Source organism: Eumetopias jubatus, unplaced genomic scaffold, assembly GCF_037043125.1.
Source record: "Eumetopias jubatus isolate StellerSeaLion01/CBP00866 unplaced genomic scaffold, mEumJub1_p1.0 scaffold_2, whole genome shotgun sequence".
Taxonomy (NCBI): Eukaryota; Metazoa; Chordata; class Mammalia; order Carnivora; family Otariidae; genus Eumetopias; species Eumetopias jubatus.
This window is the reverse complement of record NW_028274808.1, coordinates 22,466,667-22,481,642: the sequence shown is the minus strand read 5'-3', so window position 1 is coordinate 22,481,642 and position 14,976 is coordinate 22,466,667. Positions and strand designations below refer to the sequence as shown.

Sequence of the window (14,976 nt, the reverse complement as noted above, 5' to 3'; positions counted from 1 at the left end):
GGTGCGGGAGCGCACCGCAGGGATCTGATGGGTTTGGAGACTCCACACCAAGTCAGTGCCAGAGATAGAAACGTTCGGTCACAGGCTGGGAAAGCACAGAGTGTGGCCGGAGACCAGGGAGACAGGAGTGATTGACTGCTTTTCTCTGGGGGCGCACTGAGAGGCGGGGCCCCGAGTTCTCGTCTCCTCTGGGTGGAGATTGGGAGGCCGCCATTTTCACTCTAGTCCTCCAAGCTGTACCGAAAGCCTACAGGGAACAAAAGCTCCTGAGAGCAAACCCAAGCAGATTACTTAGCCCGACTGGGCAAGGGTGGGGCAATTCCGCCTCCAGCAAAGACATTTGGGAACCACGGCAACAGGCCCCTCCCCTAGAAGATCAACAAGAACAGCCAGCCAAGACCAAGTTTACCGATCAATGAGAACGGCAGAACTCCAGCGCTAGGGCGATACTGCACATAGAATTGATGGCTTTTTTACCATGATTCTTGAGTCTTTCAAAGTTAATTTTTTTAACTTTTTTTTTGAAATTTTCTTTTTCCCTTTTCCAATCAATATTTTATCAATCCTTTTTTAAAAAAAAACATTTTTATTTTTCATTTTTAGAGTCATAGTCTATCCCTTCATAGTAGTTACCTTTATTTTTGGCATATATATATAAGTTATTCTCTCTTTAAAATTTTGAGATACAGTTTCTTCTAACAGATCAAAACATACCCTAAATTTCTAGTGTATGGCTTTGTTCTAGTCTCCTGCCTGATCACATTCTCTCCCCCTTTTTTTTCTTCATTCCTTCTTTTTTTAATCCTCTTCTTCTTTTTTTCAAACTTCATATCTAATCAATTCCGTTTACAAAATTTTTTATAATTTTCATCTATACAGTCATATTCCATCCCTTCATCATATCAACCCTTATTTTGTACATATATAAGTCTTTCATTCTTTAAAATTTTGGGAGGCACTTTCTTCTAACAGACCAAAATACACCCAAAATGTAGTGTGTGGCACTGATCTATGCACTAGCCTGATCATATGTGATCATATTCTGTTTATTTGTTTTGTTCTGTTTTTGTTTGTTTTTATCTTTTTCTTTTTCTTTCCCTTTCTTCTTCCCTGGTTTCAGGTCTTTTCTGATTTGTTTAGAGTATATTTTCTGCGGACATTGTTACCCTGTTAGCATTTTGTTCTCTCATTCGTCTATTCTCCTCTGGGCAAAATGACAAGATGGAAAAAATCACCTTAACAAAAAGAACAAGAGGTACTACCATCTGCCAGGGACCTACTCAATACAGACATTAGTAAAATGTTGGACCTAGAGTTAAGAATCATGATTTTAAAGATACTAGCTGGGCTTGAAAAAAGCATGGAAGTTATTAGAGAAACGCTTTCTGGAGAAATAAAAGAACTAAAATCTAACCAAGGCAAAATCAAAAAGGCTACTAAAGAGGTGCAATAAAAAATGGGGGCACTAACTGCTAGGATAAATGAGGCAGAAGAGAGAATCAGTGATATAGAGGACCACCTGATGGAAAATAAAGAAGCTGAGAAAAAGAGAGAAACAACTACTGGATCACGAGGGCAGAATTCGAGAGATAAGCAATACCATAAGATGAAACAACATTTGAATAATTGGGATCCCAGAAGAAGAAGAAAGAGAGAGAGGGGCAGAAGGTATATTGGAGCAAATTATAGCAGAGAACTTCCCTAATGTGGGGAAGGAAACAGGCATCAAAATCCAGGAGGCACAGAGAACCCCTCACAAAATCAATAAAAATAGGTCAACACCCCGACATCTAATAGTAAAACTTACGAGTCTCAGAGACAAACAGAAAATCTTGAAAGGAGCTCGGGAGAAGAGATATGTAACCTATAATGGTAGAAACATTAGATTGGCAACAAATCTATCCACAGAGACCTGGCAGGCCAGAAAGGAGTGGCATGATATATTCAGAGCACTAAAAGAGAAAAATATGCAGCAAAGAATACTATATCCAGCTAGGCTGTCATTGAAAATAGAAGGAGAGATCATAAGCTTCCAGGACAAACAAAAACTAAAGGAATTTGCAAACACCAAACCAACCCTACAAGAAATATTGAAAGGGGTCCTCGAAGCAAAGAGAGAGCCTAAAAGCAGCATAGACCAGAAAGGAACACAGACAATATACAGTAACAGTCACCTTACAGGCAATATAATGTAACTAAATTCATATCTTTCAATAGTTACCCTGAATGTAAATGGGCTAAATGCCCCAATCAAAAGACACAGGGTATCAGATTGGATTAAAAAATGAGACCCATCAATGTGCTGTCTGCCAGAGACCCATTCTAGATCCAAAGACACCCCCACATTGAAAGTGAGGGGGTGGAAAATCATTTACCATGCTAATGGACACCAAAAGAAAGCTGGGATGGCAATCCTTCTATCAGACAAATTAGATTTGAAAAAAAGACTGTAATAAGAGATGAGGAAGGACACTATATCCTACTTAAAGGGTCTATCCAACAAGAAGATCTAACAACTGTAAATATCTATGCCCCTAACATGGGAGCACCCAATTATATAAGGCAATTAATAACAAAAGCAAAAAAACACATTGACAACAATACAATAATAGTGGGGGACATTAACACCCCCTTCACTGAAATGGACAGATCATCTAAGCAAAAGATCAACAGGGAAATAAAGACTTTAAATGACACACTGGACCAAATGGACTTCACAGACATATTCAGAACATTCCATCCCAAAGCAACGGAATACACATTCTTCTCTAGTGCCCATGGAACATTCTCCAGAATAGATCACATCCTAGGTCACAAATCAGGTCTCAACCAGTACCAAAAGATTGGGATTATTCCCTGCATATTTTCAGACCACAATGCTTTGAAACTAGAACTCAATCACAAGAGGAAAGTCGGAAAGAACTCAAGTACATGGAGGCTAAAGAGCATCCTACTAAAGAATGAATGGGTCAATCAGGAAATTAAAGAAAAATTTAAAAAATTCATGGAAACAAATGAAAATGAAAACACAACTATTCCAAATCTTTGGGATGCAGCAAAGGCAGTCCTGAGAGGAAAGTATATAGCCATACAAGCCTTTCTCAAGAAACAAGAAAGGTCTCAAATACACAACCTAACCCTACACCTAAAAGAGCTAGAGAAAAAAGAGCAAATAAAGCCTAAACCCAGCAGGAGAAGAGAAATAATAAAGATCAGAGCAGAAATCAATGAAATAGAAACTAAAAGAACAGTAGAACAGATCAACAAAACTAGGAGCTGGTTCTTTGAAAGAATTAACAAGATAGATAAACCCCTAGCCAGACTTATCAAAAAGAAAAGAGAAATGACCCAAATCAACAAAATCATGAATGAAAGAGGAGAGATCACAACCAACACCAAAGACATACAAACAATTATAAGAACATATTATGAGCAACTCTATGCCAGCAAATTAGATCACGTGGAAGAAATGGATGCATTCCTAGAGATGTATCAACTATCAAAACTGAACCAGGAAGAAAGAGAAAACCTGAACAGACCTATAACCACTAAGGAAATTGAAGCAGTCATCAAAAATCTCCCAACAAATGAAAGCCCAGGGCCAAATGGCTTCCCAGGGGAATTCTAGCAAACATTTCAAGAAGAATTAATACCTATTCTTCTGAAACTGTTCCAAAAAATAGAAATGGAAGGAAAACTTCCAAACTCGTTTTATGAGGCCACCATTACCTTGATCCCCAAACCAGACAAAGACCCCATCAAAAAGGAGAATTACAGACCAATATCCTTGATGAACATGGATGCAAAAAGTCTCACCAAAATACTAGCCAATAGGATACAACAGTACATTAAAAGGATTATTCACCATGACCAAGTGGGATTTATCCCTTGGCTGCAAGGTTGGCTCAACATCCGCAAAACTATCAACATGATACAATACATTAACAAAAGAAAGAACAAGAATCATATCCTCTCAATAGATGCAGAAAAAGCATTTGACAAAGTACAGTATCCTTTCTTGATCAAAACTCTTCAGAGTATAGGGATAGAGGGTACATACCACAATATCATAAAAGCCATCTATGAAAAACCCACAGCGAATATCATTCTTAATGGGGAAAACCTGAGAGCTTTCCTCCTAAGGTCAGGAACATGGCAGGGATGTCCACTATCACCACTGCTATTCAACATAGTATTAGGGGCGCCAGGGTGGTTCAGTTGGTTAAGCGACTGCCTTCGCCCAGGTCATGATCCTGGAGTTCTGGGATCGAGTCCCACGTCGGGCTCCCTGCTCATCAGTGAGTCTGCTTCTCCCTCTGACCCTCTTCCCTCTCGTGTTCTCTATCTCTCATTCTCTCTTTCTCAAATAAATAAATAAAATCTTAAAAAAAAACAAAAAACAACAAAAAAACCCCATAGTATTAGAAGTCCTAGCCACAGCAATCACAACAAAAAGAAATCAAAGGCATCCAAATCGGCAAAGAAGAAGTCAAACTCTCACTCTTTGCAGATGATATGATACTTTATGTGGAAAACCCAAAAGACTCCACTCCAAAACTGCTAGAACTCATACAGGAATTCAGCAAAGTGGCAGGATATAAAATTCGTGCACAGAAATCAGTGGCATTCCTGTACACCAACAACAAGACAGAAGAGAGAGAAATGAAGGAGTCGATCCCATTTACAATTGCACCCAAAACCATAAGATACCTAGGAATAAATCTAACCAAAGAGGCAAAGGATCTGTACTCAGAAAACTATAAAATACTCATGAAAGAAACTGAGGAAGACACAAAGAAATGGAAAAACGTTCCATGCTCATGGATTGGAAGAAGAAATATTGTGAAGATGTCAATGCTACCTAGAACATTCAATGCAATCCCCATCAAAATACCATCCACATTTTTCAAAGAAATGGAACAAATAATCCTAAAATTTGTATGGAACCAGAAAAGACCCCGAATAGCCAGAGGAATGTTGAAAAAGCAAAGCAAAGCTGGCGGCATCACAATTCCGGACTCCCAGCTCTATTACAAAGCTGTCATCATCAAGACAGTATGGTACTGGCACAAACACAGACACATAGATCAATGGAACAGAAGAGAGAGCCCAGAAATGGACCCTCAACTCTATGGTCAACTAATCTTCGACAAAGCAGGAAAGAATGTCCAATGGAAAAAAGACAGTCTCTTCAACAAATGGTGTTGGGAAAATTGGACAGCCACATGCAGAAGAATGAAACTGGACCATTTCCTTACACCACACACCAAAATAGACTCAAAATGGTTGAATGACCTAAGTGTGAGACAGGAGTCCATCAAAATCCTAAAGGAAAACACAGGCAGCACCTCTTTGACCTCAGCCGCAGCAACTTCTCCCTAGAAACATCACCAAAGGCAAGGGAAGCAGGGGCAAAAATGAACTATTGGGATTTCAACAAGATAAAAAGCTTTTGCACAGCAAAAGAAGCAGTCAACAAAACCAAAAGACAACCGACAGAATGGGAGAAAATATTTGCAAATGACATATCAGATAAAGGGCTATTATCCAAAATCTATAAAGAACTTTTCAAACTCAACACCCAAAGAAAACATAATGCAATCAAAAAATGGGCAGAAGACATGAACAGACATTTTTCCAAAGAAGACATCCAAATGGCCAACAGACACATGAAAAAGTGTTCAACATTGCTCGGCATCAGGGAAATCAAAATCAAAACCTCAATAAGATACCACCTCACACCCGTCAGAATGGCTAAAATTAACAAGTCAGGAGACGACAGATGTTGGCGGGGATGTGGAGAAAGGGGAATCCTCCTACACTGTTGGTGGGAATGCAAGCTGGTGCAACCACTCTGGAAAACAGTATGGAGGTTCCTCAAAAAGTTGAAAATAGAGCTACCATACGATCCAGCAATTGCACGACTGGGTATTTACCACAAAGATACAAATGTAGGGATCCGAAGGGGTACATGCACCCCAATGTTTATAGCAGCAATGTCCACAATAGCCAAATTGTGGAAAGAGCCAAGATGTCCGTCGACAGATGAATGGATAAAGAAGAAGTGGTGTATATATACACAATGGAATATTATGCAGCCATCAAAAGGAATGAGATCTTGCCATTTGCAATGACGTGGATGGAACTGGAGGGTGTTATGCTGAGTGAAATAAGTCAATCAGAGAAAGACATGTATCATATGACCTCACTGATATGAGGAATTCTTAATCTCAGTAAACAAACTGAGGGTTGCTGGAGTGGTGGGGGTGGGAGGGATGGGGTGGCTGGGTGACAGACATTGGTGAGCGCTGTGAATTGTGCAAGACTGTTGAATCACAGATCTGTACATCTGAAACAAATGCAATATATGTTAAGAAAAAAAAAAGAAGAAGAAGATAGCAGGAGGGGAAGAATGAAGGGGGGAATCAGAGGAGGAGACGAACCATGAGAGATGATGGACTCTGAAAAAGAAACTGAGGGTTCTAGAGGGGAGGGGGATGGGGGTTGGGTTAGCCTGGTGATGGGTATTAGAGAGGGCACGTTTGCGTGGAGCACTGGGTATTATATACAATCAATGAATCATGGAACACTACATCAAAAACTAATGATGTAATATATGGTGATTAACATAACAATAAAAAAATTAAAAAAAACTAATGATGTAATGTATGGTGATTAACATAACAATAACAAATTTAAAGGAAAAAATTATGATTAGTTATTCTAACAATGTTAATGAAACATCATTGACATATAATGAATTAGAAATATATATACTGTAAAATGTTATGTTTGACCTGTCCAGAGCCATGAAACAATCATCACAATGAGGATAAAGAACATATCCATCATCTTTCTGAATGTCCTCATGCCCCTTCGCAATCTCTCCCTTCTGCCCTTTTCCATACTCCCTCTGTGGTTACTAGGCAACAGTGATCTGCTTTGTGTCACTAAGTTTGACTAACAATTTCTCGAATTTTATATAAATGGAATTATATACTATATGCTCTTTTTTTAAAGGCTTCTTTTACTCTGCATAATTATTTTGAGTTTCATTCATGTTTAAGAATATTGTAGCTTTTCTTGGCTCTTGACTCACTGATATATTTTAGAAATACATGCTCCCAAAAATGTCTATTAGTACTTTAATTAGAATCTTATTAAATCTATGGATCTACTCGTGAGTTGAAGATACTATGCCTTTCTACCCATAAGTATTGTATGTTTGTCCATTCATTTATTTAGAACTTATTTAGTGCCTTTAACTCAAGGTTTCATTTTCTCCATAGCTGATTATATACATCTTATTAGATTCATTCCTAAGTAGCATGTCAGAGTTTTTGCTACCATAAATAAAATCTTTAGTACAGCATTTATCATTATGTTCTCTGTGTATAAAAATGAAATTAATTTTTATATACTGAATTTATATTCAACAATTTACTAAATTCTCTCATTGACTCTATCTCTTTGGGTTTTCTTTTTTTTTTTTAAAGATTTATTTATTTATTTTAGAGAGAGAGAGAAAGAGAGCACAAGCAGGAGGGGCAGATGGGGAGAATCCTAAGCAGACTCTGCACTGAGTGGAAAGCCCAGCGGCGGACTTGATCTCACAACCCCAAGACCAGGACCTGAGCCGACCAACACCAAGAGTCGGATGCTCAACAGACTGTGCCACCCAGGTGCTCTTCTCTTTGGATTTTCTATGCAAAAAACTTACTATTTGTGGACAATGATAATTTTGTTATTTTAAAATAATTTAGAATATATACATTTATCCTGTTTTGGAGGCCATCAATGTCTACAAGTACAATAATGAATATAAGTGTTTGTAGGGGGCATCCTTATTTGTTCTTGATATTAAGGAGAATGTTTTTAACATTTCACAATTATATTTTCTCTAAGTCTTTGGTAGATATTTTTGATAAAATGAAGGAGATTCAACTCTGCATCTAATTTGCCAACAGTCTTTATCATAAACACTTTGAATGGTATCAGATGCTCTTATTCTGGGTCTACTGAGAAAATAATATGATTTATCAGTTTAATTTTTAATTTGATTAACTAGTTTAATAAATTTTTTCTTCATAAACAACCTTGCAATCCTAGAGTAAGCCAAACTTTTTTCCCTAATAATTTATTTTATTTGTCATTAGGTTGATGAATTAGTTTGCTAATATTTGGGGAGTGGTAAAGTTTTTTTAGATGTGACAACAAAAGTATGATTCATAAAGTAACAAATTGTTAAAGTGGACTTCATCAAAATTAGACATGTTTGCTCTTCGAAAGACACTGTTAGGAAAATATAAAGACAAGTTACCGACTAAGAAAAGCATGCATAAGATGACTAATAGTAGCGTTGTTCATTATGGCAAAAACAAACAACAATAACAAAAATCCAAATGTCTAGCTACAGTAGAATGAATAACTAAATTGGATCTATTGATTTAATGGCTTACTATAGGAAGAGAAGACGAATACAGAAGAGCTTATCAGCATAAATGAATTTCAGGAATATGTTGAACAATAAAATGCTAATTATAGATGAATACAATTAGATGGATTTAATTAGATTCAATTTACGAAAATTCGAAGAACTGGAAAAACTATTAATTTTATTTTGGAGGATACTAGGAAAAGCTTGAAGTAAAACAGGATTTACTTTAAAATTTAGGATCATGAATGGGTAAATTTCAGCCTATGATCTGGGGTAATACAAAATAACTTATTTTTTTAATTGAAGTATAATTGATATGCAATATTCTATTAGTTTCAGGTGTACATTATAGTGATTCAGTATTTTTACACATTATGAAATGATCTCCATGATAATGGTAGTTACCATCTGTCACCATACAAAGTTATTACAGTAGTATTGACTATATTCCCTATGCTGTACATTACATTCTCATGACTTCCTTATTTTATAACTGGAAGTTTGTACCTCTTCATCCCTTCACCTAGTTCACCTGCTCCCTAACCCCTCCCTTCTCTGGTAACCAACAGCTTTTTTCCTATATCTCTGATTCTGTTTTAGTTTTATTTTGTTTGTTCTTGTTTTGTTCCAGATTCTACATATAAGATTCTACATATTTGTTTTTCTCTGTTTGGCTTATATCACTTAGCATAATATCCTCTAGGTCTATCCATGTTGTCGCAAATCGCAAAACCTCATTCTTATTTATGACTGAATAACATTCCATTCCACACATCCACACGTGCAAAATATATAATCACATCTTTACCCACGCACCTATTGACGGGCACTTAGGTGCTTCCATATAAATAATGCTGCAATAAATATAGGGGCACATATATTTCTTCAAATTGGTGTTTTGTTTTCTTCAGATAAGTATCCAGAATAGCTAGATCATATGGTATTACTATTTTTAATTTTTTGGAGAACTTTCATATTGTTTTCCACAGTGGCTGCACCAATTTACATTCCCACCAACAGTGCATGAGGGTTCTCTTTGCTCCATATTTCCACCAGCATTTGCTATTTTTCATCTTCTTGATACTAGCCACTCTGACAGGTGTGAGGAGGTATCTCATTTTAGTTTTGATTTGCATTTCCCTGTTGATGAGTGATGTTGAGCATCTTTTTGTGTATCTGTTGGCCAACTGTATGTCTTCTTTGGAAAAATGTTTATTCATAAAGTCCTCTTTTCATTTTTCAATCACACAATTTATTTTTTAGAGAGAGAGAGAGAACGAGCAGGGAGGAGGTACAGAGGAAGAGAGAGAGAAAAGCAAACTCCCCGCTGAGCAGGGAGCCCAACACGGGCCTCAATCCCAGGACCCTGAGATCATGACCTGAGCTGAAGGCAGACACTTAACTGGCTGAGCCACCTTGGTGCTCCAATCTATTTTTTTAAGTGTGAGTAGGACATATAAATAATTTATTATTATAAACCTCTATTCATTATACAAATTACTATATGTTTATTAATAATTTCATAGTTAACATAACAAAAATAAGTATTCAGTTACTAACATTACAATATATGCCTCTATGTGTGTATACATGCCTATGTATGTGTGTATATATATTAGGCAATTGTTAAAACAAAATATATATCTATATGTATCCCTATATATGTCTGTATGTATGTGTACCCTTATTGACATATAACCTTTTTCATGGCATATTTTTACTGGAAAAAATGTTCTTCAACAAATATTCTTGCCATATAGGACCATTTAGAAAGTCAGTGTGTTAGCAGGAATTTTGTTTCTATTCTCATATTGAAGCTATGGAGGGAATAAAATATGAATTAATTTGAAATATATTTAAAATAGCATAATCCTATTAATCATCTAAGAAAATTCAGTTGATGTTAAAAACAAGGACTTTGCAATATGCTACTGCAATAAGCTAATATGACTTAACTTGTGCATGCTCAGAGTTCACATATGAAATCCCAATCCCCAGTAACTAAAAATGTGACCTCATTTGGAGATAAGGTCTTCACAGAAGTAATCAAGTTAAAGCGTCACTAGAGTGGGCTGGTGTCCTTAGTAAAAGGGGAATCTGGACACAGAAGCCTGGGGCAGATCTTCCCTTGCAGAAGGACTCAATCCCACTGATCCCTGGATTTGGGATTTTTATCCTCCAGGGCTGTGAGACCATAAATCTCAGTTATCGAAGCGCCCAGTTTGTAGTCCATTGTTGCTGCAGCCCTAGCCCCTGAACAGAGCCAATACGGAAATTTACCTGGAGGTTTTAAATGATACACTGTTTTTTGTTTTTTTTTTTAAAAAAAACCTTCCATCAGCTCTCATACATAAATGGTTTCCAAAAATGAAGCTGCTAACTATTTTGGTAGTTTTGAGATACAATATTTTACTTTTTTATGTATTTTTCTAAGATGTGTAGGCCAGTATATGCTTCAAAAAGAAACCCAGAAACATGATTAGATAGGAAGATATGGATCATCCATGACTAATTACTTACAAGTACTTATGGAAAGTATTTTGAGAAAAAGCAACATAACATTCCATAAGTTAAAGATTACAAACATAAAGAAAAAAAGTACATAACCAAGGGCAACTAAATTCAAAACATAACATCCTCCTGAGCAAAGCAGGTAAAACTATTTTCACTTTTACAATCTTAGTACATTATGTGCCTTTGAGTATTTCTACCACCTTCCCTCAGGATATGTCTTCTTAATAAACCATAACAGATAACATTAAATGTATACTAGATATCTCCAGCAGCCTGCTTTACATTTGAAAGTTAGGTAATGATATTTCAAATGTACATTCAGTTACAGCCTATATAATTAAAAAATATATATATGTATATACACCCATTCTCAAGTAATAACTAAACAAGCATTTAATACCTCAAACAAAGATATCAAAACAAAGAAACTACAAGAAAAAAAAAGAACCCCATATTCAAGGTAACTTAAATTAGAAAAGTGGATCTGAAATCAATTAACTATATAACATACCATTTTCTGAAGTTTTGGTGGTAGAATCATAGCCTATTTTTGTAAAATGCATCCGTAGTCTCATCTCAATGTGAAGAATTCAATTCAGCTTTTATTTATTAAGCAAGTGCAATGGCAGATTTCATTTCCCCCATGGCCACACAGTCCCTTGTCTGGAATTAGAAATAAGGCAGGTGTAGAAGAAACTACAAGGCATTCACATAAAATTATTTGTAAATAACTGAGATACTGTCGTACACGCGTGATTGCTATGCAGAATGCAGGATTTGTTACCGAGTGACCGAGATGCCATGGAGAGCGACTTTCAATGTGTGGATGGGGTAAATCTCTGAGGAGGTGACGTTATGGTGAGGAACTGGGGTTTTGTGACGGTTTGGGAGAAGAGCCTGCAGGCTGAGGAACCTCACATACAAAGGCCCTGAGGTAGGAACAGGGTGAAAAGACTTAGAGTGTCCTAGAGAGTGGTGAATAAATGGTAACAAACCAAGGACTGACCAAAAAGGACAAGGGATCGGAAAGATCCAGTAAGTGCTAGCCAAAAGCCTGGGTTAGCATATTAGGAAGCCATTAGAGGGCTTAAATACAGTAATGGCATTTTCTGATTTATGTTTTTAAAATTCCATATTGGCTGCTCTGAGAAGAATGGACTGTAAGGGGGGGGAATGTAATGATAGAAATCAGTTGGAAAGTTAAATATTCACTGCTGAACTCTCAGTGGCTAAGACATAATAGGTGCTCAGCCTTTGTTAAATGAAGAAAGGAATGAATTCCTGGGTTGCAATGGATAAGTGTAAGAAGTTCGTGACACGGTATGTTTAAAAGTGGACAGTTTTTAAAGGTACATCAGTCTTCTCTATCTCTTTGGGGTGCTGAGTAACGAACATATCTGGAGATGTGGAATTGTAATTTGAGCACTGTCAGTTATCACTCATACTGGTAAAATTTATGAAAGAAAATAGAAGAAAGAGGAAGAAAATGACCCCAAAACACCATTAATTTACAAGGCCTATGAGTCAGAGATAGCAGCATGTGAATTTTTAATTGACTGTGACACTTCTCCAAAATTATACATCTGCTATGTACGTGTCCCTGAGGATAATACAACTTTTCTGTTAATGATGATTAAAATAGAAAACATATTTTACCTCATTAAAATTCATTTAACAAATAATTATTTAGTCCCTAATTTTTCCAGGGACTGTAAAAAGATGAATAAAGCCCAGTCTTTGCAATCAGGGTCTAGCTGAGGGCAGTGCCACTGTCAGGCCCAGGCACGAGGGGCTCCCACCTTTGGTTTGTAGGGCCACGTCTTTTTTTTTAAAAAAGATTTTATTCATTTATTTGTCAGAGAGAGAGAAAGAGAGTGAGCGCGCACTAGCAGGGGGAGTGGCAGGCAGAGGGAGAGGCAGACTCCCCAGTGAGCAAGAAGACCAATGCAGAACTCGATCCCAAGACCCTGGGATCATGACCTGAGCCGAAGGCAGCCGCTTAATTGACTGAGCCACCCAGATGTCCCTCGAGGGCCACATTTTTCAGAAACATTGAAACAAAAAGACTTTTTATTTCTTCCCCTCACCTGTATGGTCTTATGTGAAAGCTCAGCAACTTAGTGAGCCAAGAGAAAGTGCAGAGAGCAGATGTGCGCCCCCCAAGGCAAGAAGATGGGGCACACAGTGCAGGCCAATGAGGATGCTCCTGGGTGGGTGTGGGCCTTAGCTCGAGAAAGAGAGACTGCTATTTTTACAGTGGGCCACCCCCAATCACCCAACACCAGTTGGGTTCCACAAATTATCATGCTCCTTCCCTCCTCTCTGCCCAGGTAGAGGGTGTAGAATTGCCTGGAAAACTTTCTTAAAAGGGAAGGTTTGGGGAGGGATAACTAGCCAACAAGAGGGTTCCTGTTCCAATCTAGGCAGATCTGGGGCAGGCCCGCCTCTGACCAGCTCTGCCCCAGCAGATCCTGGGGAATCTGAAGCTCACAGGCTGCCAGGCTGGAGGGAGACAAGGGTCTGGTGGAACTCGGCCCTTTTAGCTTTAGCCTGGGAGTGCCAAGACTGATGCTTGCTGAGCTGGCTGCAGGGTCCTGGGCTAAAACCTATGCTGGACTTTGGAGATTAATTTAGAACTTTGAATATTTCAGATATAGCTACGTGGGCCTTTCTTTGCAGCCACAAACGTTAAGCGAGCCTACTGAGGTGATGATTAAAAGAACCGTAATAAAGTATGATAGGTAGAACCGTAATAAAGTATGATAGGTAGAACCGCACAATGGAAATGGCAGCATGGAATTAGTGGGAACTGATAAGGGTGAATCGCAGCTCCCTCTCCTGATAGTTCTGTTTAACTTTTGGAACACTCATTGTCTGAGTCTCAAGGGCTCTAACAGTAGGGAGGCAGAAACAGTGTCTCCTCCACACAGTGTGGTCCTGGGGATTCGTCACAAAGCTGAGGCCACCAATGCAGGAAGAGTGCGCAAGGAAGGCTAGTGCCACCTCCCCAAATTTTGGTGCTATGGAAAATGGCAGGGAGAGATAGTCATTCTTCCCTGGTGTTCACAGTCATACAGGGCTTCAAAGAAAGAAGGGCATTTACTTTGGCCTTAAAATTAAAGCTTCAGAAAAGAAATAAAAGAGCAAAAGTATGGTGTATGCAAGGTGCATGTGACCGAACTTGGCGTTGATTGGGGGTAGTAGTAGGAATTAAAGGTAGAATGACTGGTCTGTGATGATATTTTATTATATACAACAAAGTAAGAGGTTTTACCTTGTGGGTAACTGGATATTATTGATGTTTAATTTTCTTTTAGATGAGAGCAATGACCTGATCAGAAAAAATGTTTTAGCAAGATAATGCCCACTGTAGATTGACTTCTCCAGAAATAATCATTGACAGTTAATTTCCAAATGGCAAAGCCATCCAATAACCTAAATGAGAGTTCTGAAGAGGTGCCTTCTCAGGAAGAAAATGGTGGTGCCAATGGATTGAAATGGGAATAGAACAATTATTTCCATGCAAAATCCAAGGGTTATTTGTAGGATGTGCAAGCTAAGTGTGATATTTATAATATCCTCTTGTGCTTACAACTATGTTCACAGTTTATTTCCATATAACTTGTGTTTTAGACCCTACATCTATAAGTTTTATATTTTAGACTATAACAATAAAAATACAATATTAAAAACTCAGAAGAAAAGTTATGTTACTCTGATTGCAGTGGATATGTAAATAGCAAAACATCTAAAATTGCCAAGAGCAAGTGTGTGGCTTGGTTCCTAGAAAATTTCAGTTGGATTGGATTTCTGAGATTTTTAAATACTCTAGATTTTAATGCCTACAGTTTTGTTGCCTTTCATTGCTGTGGTGGAAGTAGGCTACTTCATGCTGTATTTGCTTTTCCTTTTCAGATTCCATTTTAAATAGTTAAAGCCCTAGCTCCACAATAGTGAAGGAAAGTAAGGAAGAGAAGAAACAGAAAAGAAAAAATACTTAGTACTTCAAGGTTTAACTTTTACAA

At 37.7% G+C, this 14,976-nt stretch overlaps 1 long non-coding RNA gene and 1 pseudogene across 1 annotated transcript in view; both read right to left on the bottom strand.

Moving 5' to 3' along the window:
- LOC114206210 (heat shock cognate 71 kDa protein pseudogene) overlaps window positions 1-11,514 on the bottom strand; it is a 31,831-nt pseudogene extending 20,317 nt beyond the window's left edge.
- The window catches only part of LOC114206086 (uncharacterized), a 29,130-nt gene continuing 25,665 nt past the window's right edge, over window positions 11,512-14,976 (bottom strand). The window contains exon 4 of the long non-coding RNA XR_003608551.2: window positions 11,512-11,614. This is a non-coding gene — a long non-coding RNA (uncharacterized LOC114206086). The remainder of the gene's footprint in view (window positions 11,615-14,976) is intronic.